Here is a 7,500-nt window from a genome sequence, read left to right on the forward strand (position 1 = left end):
GAAACCGATAATAGCTTTAGCCTTTTTAATATATTTATTTTATTATCATTATGAAAATTATCATTAATGCTGTTTTTTATTATCATTATTAAGATTAAAATCTTGATTTCTATCTATTCTTATTATTATTCTATTATTATTATTATTATTATTATTATTATTATTAGACAAATAATCTTAATATTTGTTACGTTTATGGCAATATTATCTCCGAGGTAATTCAATCAAACAGTTGGTCGAATTCTATATTTGTCTATGTTCGTTTTTCCACTCTCTCTTCTCTCTCTCTCGCTCTCTCTCTCTCTCCTCTCTCTCCTCTCTCTCTCTCTATCAAATCTATCCGCCCCGCTTTATTCTTATCCAATTATCATTGTGTATGTATATATGTATATAATATAATGTAAATAAATAAATAAATAATTTTATATATATATATATATATATATATTATATTATATAATATATATATAGTATAATTCACCTGTTTTGTATTTCCCCTAAAAATTTTTATCTTAGCGAATTAACATCCAAAAAGGTGTGGTGGGGGGTTGAGGGGGGCGGTGGATGTGGTGGGGGATTGGTAAGGAGGGGGGGTTGGGGGGGGTTGGTTTGTCTGGAGAGCCACTAGCCCAGCATTTCTTGGGAGTTAAATATTCGCGTCACATTTTCCCCCTGCCCTTTCCACCACTTTACGGGGGACGGAATAGGCCTCTCCTTCCCCTTCCCCCTCCCCCTCACCCCCTCCCTCTTCTGCAGGTACCTGGCCTCTTAACCCCCCTCCGTGACCACTGGCGTCTCAGGTTGCAATGGCCGCACCTGCATGCTAATGAGTCCTAAAGACGCTCCAATCCCCTGGGGGACGAGTAAAGCGCATTTGTGACCTCCTTTTTTTTATATTTTTTTTTTTATATTGCCGGGGTTTGGGAAGAGGGGGGTGAAGGGGGTGGAAGGGAAAGGGAAAAGGGAAACGGAAAAGGGGTGGAGCTTTTCTTTTCGGGGGATGTGTGTTGTGTAGGAGGGAGGGGGGAGTGGGTAAAATATGAAGGAAAAGGTGTCCAAAGACCAAAATCGAAAATTCTGATTTATTGTGGCCTCCACTTTTCGTTACCACGAAAGGACTTCAGGTCTTGACTTCTTTTTAAAGATTTTATTCTTTCACTCAGGATGTCAGTATAGGAAGGAATTTATTTTCACTAATTTATTATTTTTTCTGTTGGATACTTTATCTTAATTTATTGTTTTTCTGGTTTATTTTACTTTTATTTATTTTTTTAAATACTAGAAATACGATTTATTTTGGCAAATTTCATTTACTTAGCACTGTATTATTATGCAAAATCTTTATTATAATAATGTGTAAACATGTCTGGCTTATCATTTTGATAATAATAATGATGATGATAATAATATAATAAAATTCTTATATTATATTAAGTTTAGGAATGTAATGGAAGTTCTCTCCCGTAAGGAACATCTACACAAGCACAACCCAATCTTCCATCTCGCACCTAACCTGGAATATCCTGGAATCCATAGCCATGAAATAGCCCTCCTTTATATTTAGAATAACCCTAACCCCTCCACCCCCTGCCCCTTTCTCACTTTTAACTGGGCAATTTGAATACACAAAGGAAGGTGAAATCACCTCATCTTTCTCCGCTCTTAAAAGATTGCGAAAGATGAAAGAAGACGGCAATGAAGGAGCAGAATTCCTCGAACTGGAATCCCGGAATTTTTCTAAAATGGAATTCTGGAATTCAATTTCGCGTCCAGCCCCCACTGCTCGACACAACAAGATGCTGGGAACAACCCACAGGACACAAAAGCAGGAATTAAATCTCCTCCGGCGGTGAGGGACGGAGGCAAGAAGTCAAAGCCTTCAGGGCGGGAATGGTGAAAGGATGTGGCGTGGGAGGGGAGGGGAGGAAGGGAAAGGGAGGGGAAGGGGGAAGGGGAGTGAGGGGGAGGTTGATGGAAAGGGGAGGGGATGGGAGTGGGTGGTAAGGGAGGGGAAGGGGAGGGGAAAGGGAAGAGAAGGGGAAGAGAGGAAGAGGGGAGGGGAGTGGGAAGGGAGTGGGAGGTACCTTACTTTACAGACCTTACATCTTGTTCGGGTTGCCCCTGGTCCCTCAGTGTGAGGCACCTCTAATGTCTACAAGAGAGTTGCTAGTACATCTTCCAGTATATTTTGCATCTTCTAATCTTGGATGGTCTGGGATGCAGCTTAGATATTTGTCGAGCTTATTCTTAAACACATCTATGCTCACTCCTGATATATTCCTCAGATGAGCTGGCAACGCAGTGAATAGACGCTGCATTATCGATGCTGGTGCATAGTGGATTAATGTCCTGTGTGCTTTCCTTATTTTTCCTGGTATAGTTTTGGGCACTATTAATCTACCTCTGCTTGCTCTTTCTGATATTTTTAGCTCCATGATGTTTTCGGCTATTCCTTCTATCTGTTTCCATGCCTGAATTATCATGTAGCGTTCTCTTCTCCTTTCTAGACTATATAATTTTAAGGATTGTAGTCTTTCCCAGTAGTCAAGATCCTTAACTTCTTCTATTCTAGCTGTAAAGGACCTTTGTACACTCTCTATTTGTGCAATATCCTTTTGATAGTGTGGGTACCATATCATATTGCAATATTCAAGTGGACTACGAACATATGTTTTATAAAGCATAATCATGTGTTCAGCTTTTCTTGTTTTGAAGTGCCGTAACAACATTCCCATTTTTGCTTTACATTTTGCCAATAGAATTGCTATTTGATCATTGCATAACATGTTCCTTTTCATCATCACACCAAGGTCTTTAACTGCTTCCTTATTTGTGATTGTCTCATTATTAGGTCCCCTATATGCATATAGCTTTCCTTCTCTGTCTCCATAATTTATTGATTCAAATTTATCAGAGTTAAATACCATCCTATTTACCTCTGCCCAATCATATAGTTTGTTAAGGTCTCTTTGTAGCGCGTTCCTATCTTCATCACAAGTAATTTCTCTACTTATTCTTGTGTCATCGGCGAAACTACTCACTACCGAGTCATTAACATTACTGTCTATGTATGCACTCATAATAACAAGCAGTATTGCAGCTAACACTGTACCTTGTGGCACACCGGATATTACCTTGGCTTCATCCGATTTCTCATCGTTTGCAATAACTATCTGTTTTCTGTTGTGTAAAAATTCTTTTAACATTTTCCTACTTTATCCACTATATTATGTTTTCTAATTTTCTTCGCTAATATATTATCATCTACTATGTCAAAAGCTTTTGCAAAGTCTAGATAAACCACATCTGTTTCATTTCCGCTTTTCATATTTTTGTATATGTTCTCACGGTGGACTAACAGTTGGGTTTGTGATTTTTTATTAAATGTTTCATAATATTTTTCTTCATTACCCTTTCATACACTTTCATAATGTGTGACTCACAGGCCTGTAATTACTTACCTCTAGTCTTGATCCACTTTTGAAAGTAGGGGTAATATATGCTAATTTGTGCTCATCATAAATCTTGCCTGTATCTACACTTTGTCTTAATAATATTGCAAGTGGCTTTGCGATAGAATGAACTACTTTCTTCAAAAATAGCAGGGACACCATCAGGCCCTGCTGCAGCTCCATTTTTAATTTCATTAATAGCCTGCACAATATCAGCTTCATTAATATTTATGTCTGCTAAATATTCACTATTTTCATCCCTTACTTCTATATCATTATCTTCATTATCAATTCTAGGGGAGAATTCTCTTATATCGTTCTGCCAATATGTTGCCTATTTCCTTTTTTTCATTCGTTAATCTCCCTTCAATTCTTAGAGGGCCTATTTCTATTCTTCTTTTATTCATATTTTTAGCATACAAGCACAATAGTTTGGGGTTTTGCTTGATATTTACAAGGGCATTTTCTTCCAAGTCCCGTTTTTCATTTTATTTTATTGTATAATCTTTTGTTCTGCATTACCTATCTTACTTTTTAGTTCGATCACTTTCCATGCATTTTTTTCTTTTGCAAGACCTTTTTTCCACTTACTGATTTTCTGGAATAAGATCCTTCTGTCTCTTGGTGTGCATGGCTGATGTTTACTTTTCTTCTTCGGTATATATTTATCCACTATTTTCTCTAATATTTTTTATAATATCTCCGTATTTACCTTTATATCATCACTTACGAAAATCTTATCCCAATCTTTGTTTATTTCTTCATTTATTTCTGACCATTTTATATTTTTACTGTAGAAGTTGTATTTTCCATATCCTTCCCACTTTTTCATTTCTTGCTTATCTCTGTTTTTACTTGCTTTGGAATGGACTGTTAATTCTATGACATTATGGTCTGAAATACTCGCATTATAAACTATTATTTCTTTAACATAATTCACCTCGTTCACAAATACTAGGTCTAAAGTATTTTCCTTTCTTGTTGGCAGGTGATTTATTTGTTGGATGTTGTATTCTAGTAGCATATCTAGTAGCATTTCGAATTGCCTCTTATATTCTGCATACTATTACTATTACTATTACTATTTTATATGTATAAACACAACCACAATCTCCAATTCGTTCTTTCCAGTCTACGAAAGGAAAGTTAAAGTCTCCGGATAGGAGAATAGTCCAGTTCTTGTGATTTCTACATATATCATCCAATTTTTCTATTATTTTGTCAAACTCCTTAGTATTAGGGGGTCTCTATATTACTATGTTCATTAATTTTACAGATTCAAATTCTACCGCTATTAGTTCGAATTCTGAGTTACTATATTTCTCATATAGTTTCCTTGTTTTTTGTCTTTCCCATATATCGCGGTCCCCCTTGATTCTTATTTTTTCTATCTGATCTATAAGTTTGGAACCCTTTTATTTGATCGTCATTCCCAGTCTCTTGGGAATACCAGGTTTCACTTATATTCATTATATCTATTTTCTTTTCAATTTGGGTTAGTTCTTCTAAGTACTCTATTTTTCTTTTTGAGTTACTCGTAACTAAACCCTGCGCATTCATCACTATGATGGTTTGCGTGTTATCTCCTTCATTTAATATGGGTAATAATAAGGATTTTCCCACGTCTCTTTCCTGTTCTGGTATGCTGTTCTTTTCTTCATTTCTAGAAATTCTGACATTAAAAAATCCAACTTTTCCATAATATTTGATCTTCCTTCATCATAATTATAATAATTCATTTTGTCTGAATCTGCAATTTTCTCCGTATCTGCAATATCCTCTTGCATCGTAAATACAGTATTTATCTCTTGAGCTGTATCTTGGGCTGTATCTTGGAGCTGATGCTTGGAAATTCTTTGCAGACACTCCATATCGTGGTGATGGCTTGCTTTTTTCCTTCACCTGATATTCTTTGTTCCTCTCTTTATTTGTTTCTTTCTTATTTTTGATTTTATTATTTGATTATTTATTTAATTGATTTTGATTCATGGCTACAGGGTGCATATATTAACATTTTTTGTGGAACTTACATCCTTTTCCTTCTTTTAGGTTTTTGCAAATTTAGGATGTAGATCTCTGCAATCATCCTCATAGCCATCTAGGTATGCACATTTACCAGATTTCATAGTTGTGACCTACCTTGGGATGTTTGTTTTAACATCTTTCTCCGAATCTGCAATTCCCTCTTTTCAAAAGGGTGCAGACTTTGTCTTTCTTGTCTATTTTTTCTCTTTGCCATTAGTGTGCAGATATGGGTAGAGCCTCTTCGGGATTTTATTTTGTGTTGTCATGTCGTAATTTATTTCTTCGTATGTATGCTGCTTGATTGCCTCATATGTAGTATCAATGAGTATCTCTGCATCCATACTTTTTTTTATCTTGTTCTTTGTTTTCCTTATTTTTTTCTGTCATTTCAGTTTTGTTTACTTCTCTTCCGTTTTCCTCTTCTTCTTCTTCCTCTACCTCTTCATCCTCAACTATTTGCACATTAAGTCTTGATTTAATAACATTGTCTATCCATGATAGACATGTTGAGCAAAATATCCTGGTATCCTTACTCATATCTTGCATTACTTCAGCACATAGTGGATGCGTTGGAATGTTGCATGCAGAACATTTTCTGATCAGGATTTGTGGATTAACTATGCTATACCACACCTTACACAGTTTGCATGCTTTTGGCATTCTTTTTCCTATTGCATCAATTAGGATATTCACAACGTTTACCTTATTCATTTTCTTTGTCGGAATATGTTGATTGATGTAAATTTTCTTTATGAGTCTCTTGAACTCTTGGATTTTATTTGGAACTTCTTTAATTATTTTCAAGATGTTTTCTGTTGATTTGTTCCAGTTTGAAGGATTATATCCTTCTAATATGTCTGTCTAAATGCAGGGCGGACGTAAAGGGCAGGTTGGGAGGGTTGAAAAGTCGAAGGGAAGGGCATGAGCCGAGTGGGAAGGTAAGGGAGGGGGAGGTAAGAAAGGGGGGAGGAAGGAAAGGAGGGGCATGGGGCGTGAGAAGTAAGGAAGTAAGGGGAAGGGGTGGGAGGGGTGGGAAGGGGAGGAAGGGGGAAAGGCGGACAGTTTGGGGAGTTGGAGAGAGCAGGAGGGATGAGAGGGGGCGAGGAAGATATGGGGATGGGCTATGTAGGAGGGAAAGTGGGAATGGGATAAGGAGGGAAGGGGAGGGGAGGGACAGTGGAAATGGATGGAGCATTCAATTGAAAGAAGTAACAGAAGATAACAGGATATACAGAAACAAGAGATCAGTTATTAAAGAAGAAAAAGCGGAAGAATTAACTAATAAATATATAAAGAAATAACATTAATAAAGCAGCCGGTTACTATTAATGAAACCCCTTCTTCTTGGACAAAAATAAATCAATGGATTTTGGGAACAAACGAAAGAATTCTGGAAGGAAATCGAAGAGCATTGAAGCTCAGCTGAAGAATTCTAACGACCAATTAAAAGAATTCGTAGAGATGAATCAAAGAATTTTGGAAAAGCCGAAGAATGACGGGAAAATGCTAGATATTCTTGAAAGAATAATTGTTAAAGACCTTCAGAAATAAATTTTTTTTCGAGTACATTAATGAATTTTGAATACATATCAGTTCTAAAAGGAAAGATCGCTTAGAGAGACAAGAAGCAAGCGTAAAATAATTTGATTAACAATTAAGCAGAACTTGGCTGAATTCTAATGCTTCATTGATTAGTGTTAAGTCAACGAATATAAAATTTAATTTATTTCATTTATTATTGATTATATGATAAATATTGTAAACTATCATTGAAATTCATTGTCTTGAACCTTGTCGCCATAAATTAGTTATTTCTTTCATCTTGTTTGAAATGAAGGAGATTGTGATTCCCTCCTCAGACTTATCATGGCTCTCTCTCTCTCTCTCTCTCTCTCTCTCTCTCTCGTGCAATTTTGTATCGGAATAGCAAAAATGTTGATTATACATTGAACGCACGGCGGCATCAGAATTGCTAAAGAATCCTCAAAAAAATGCGTGCGTGTGAGACCTTCCTCTCTCTCTC

At 36.3% G+C, this 7,500-nt stretch overlaps 1 protein-coding gene across 2 annotated transcripts in view; it reads right to left on the bottom strand.

The window, feature by feature from the left end:
- The window catches only part of LOC135201709 (uncharacterized), a 115,409-nt gene that overhangs the window by 67,942 nt on the left and 39,967 nt on the right, over nucleotides 1-7,500 (bottom strand). The window lies entirely within an intron of this gene.

Source organism: Macrobrachium nipponense, chromosome 28 (genome assembly GCF_015104395.2).
Source record: "Macrobrachium nipponense isolate FS-2020 chromosome 28, ASM1510439v2, whole genome shotgun sequence".
In the NCBI taxonomy this organism is placed as follows: domain Eukaryota; kingdom Metazoa; phylum Arthropoda; class Malacostraca; order Decapoda; family Palaemonidae; genus Macrobrachium; species Macrobrachium nipponense.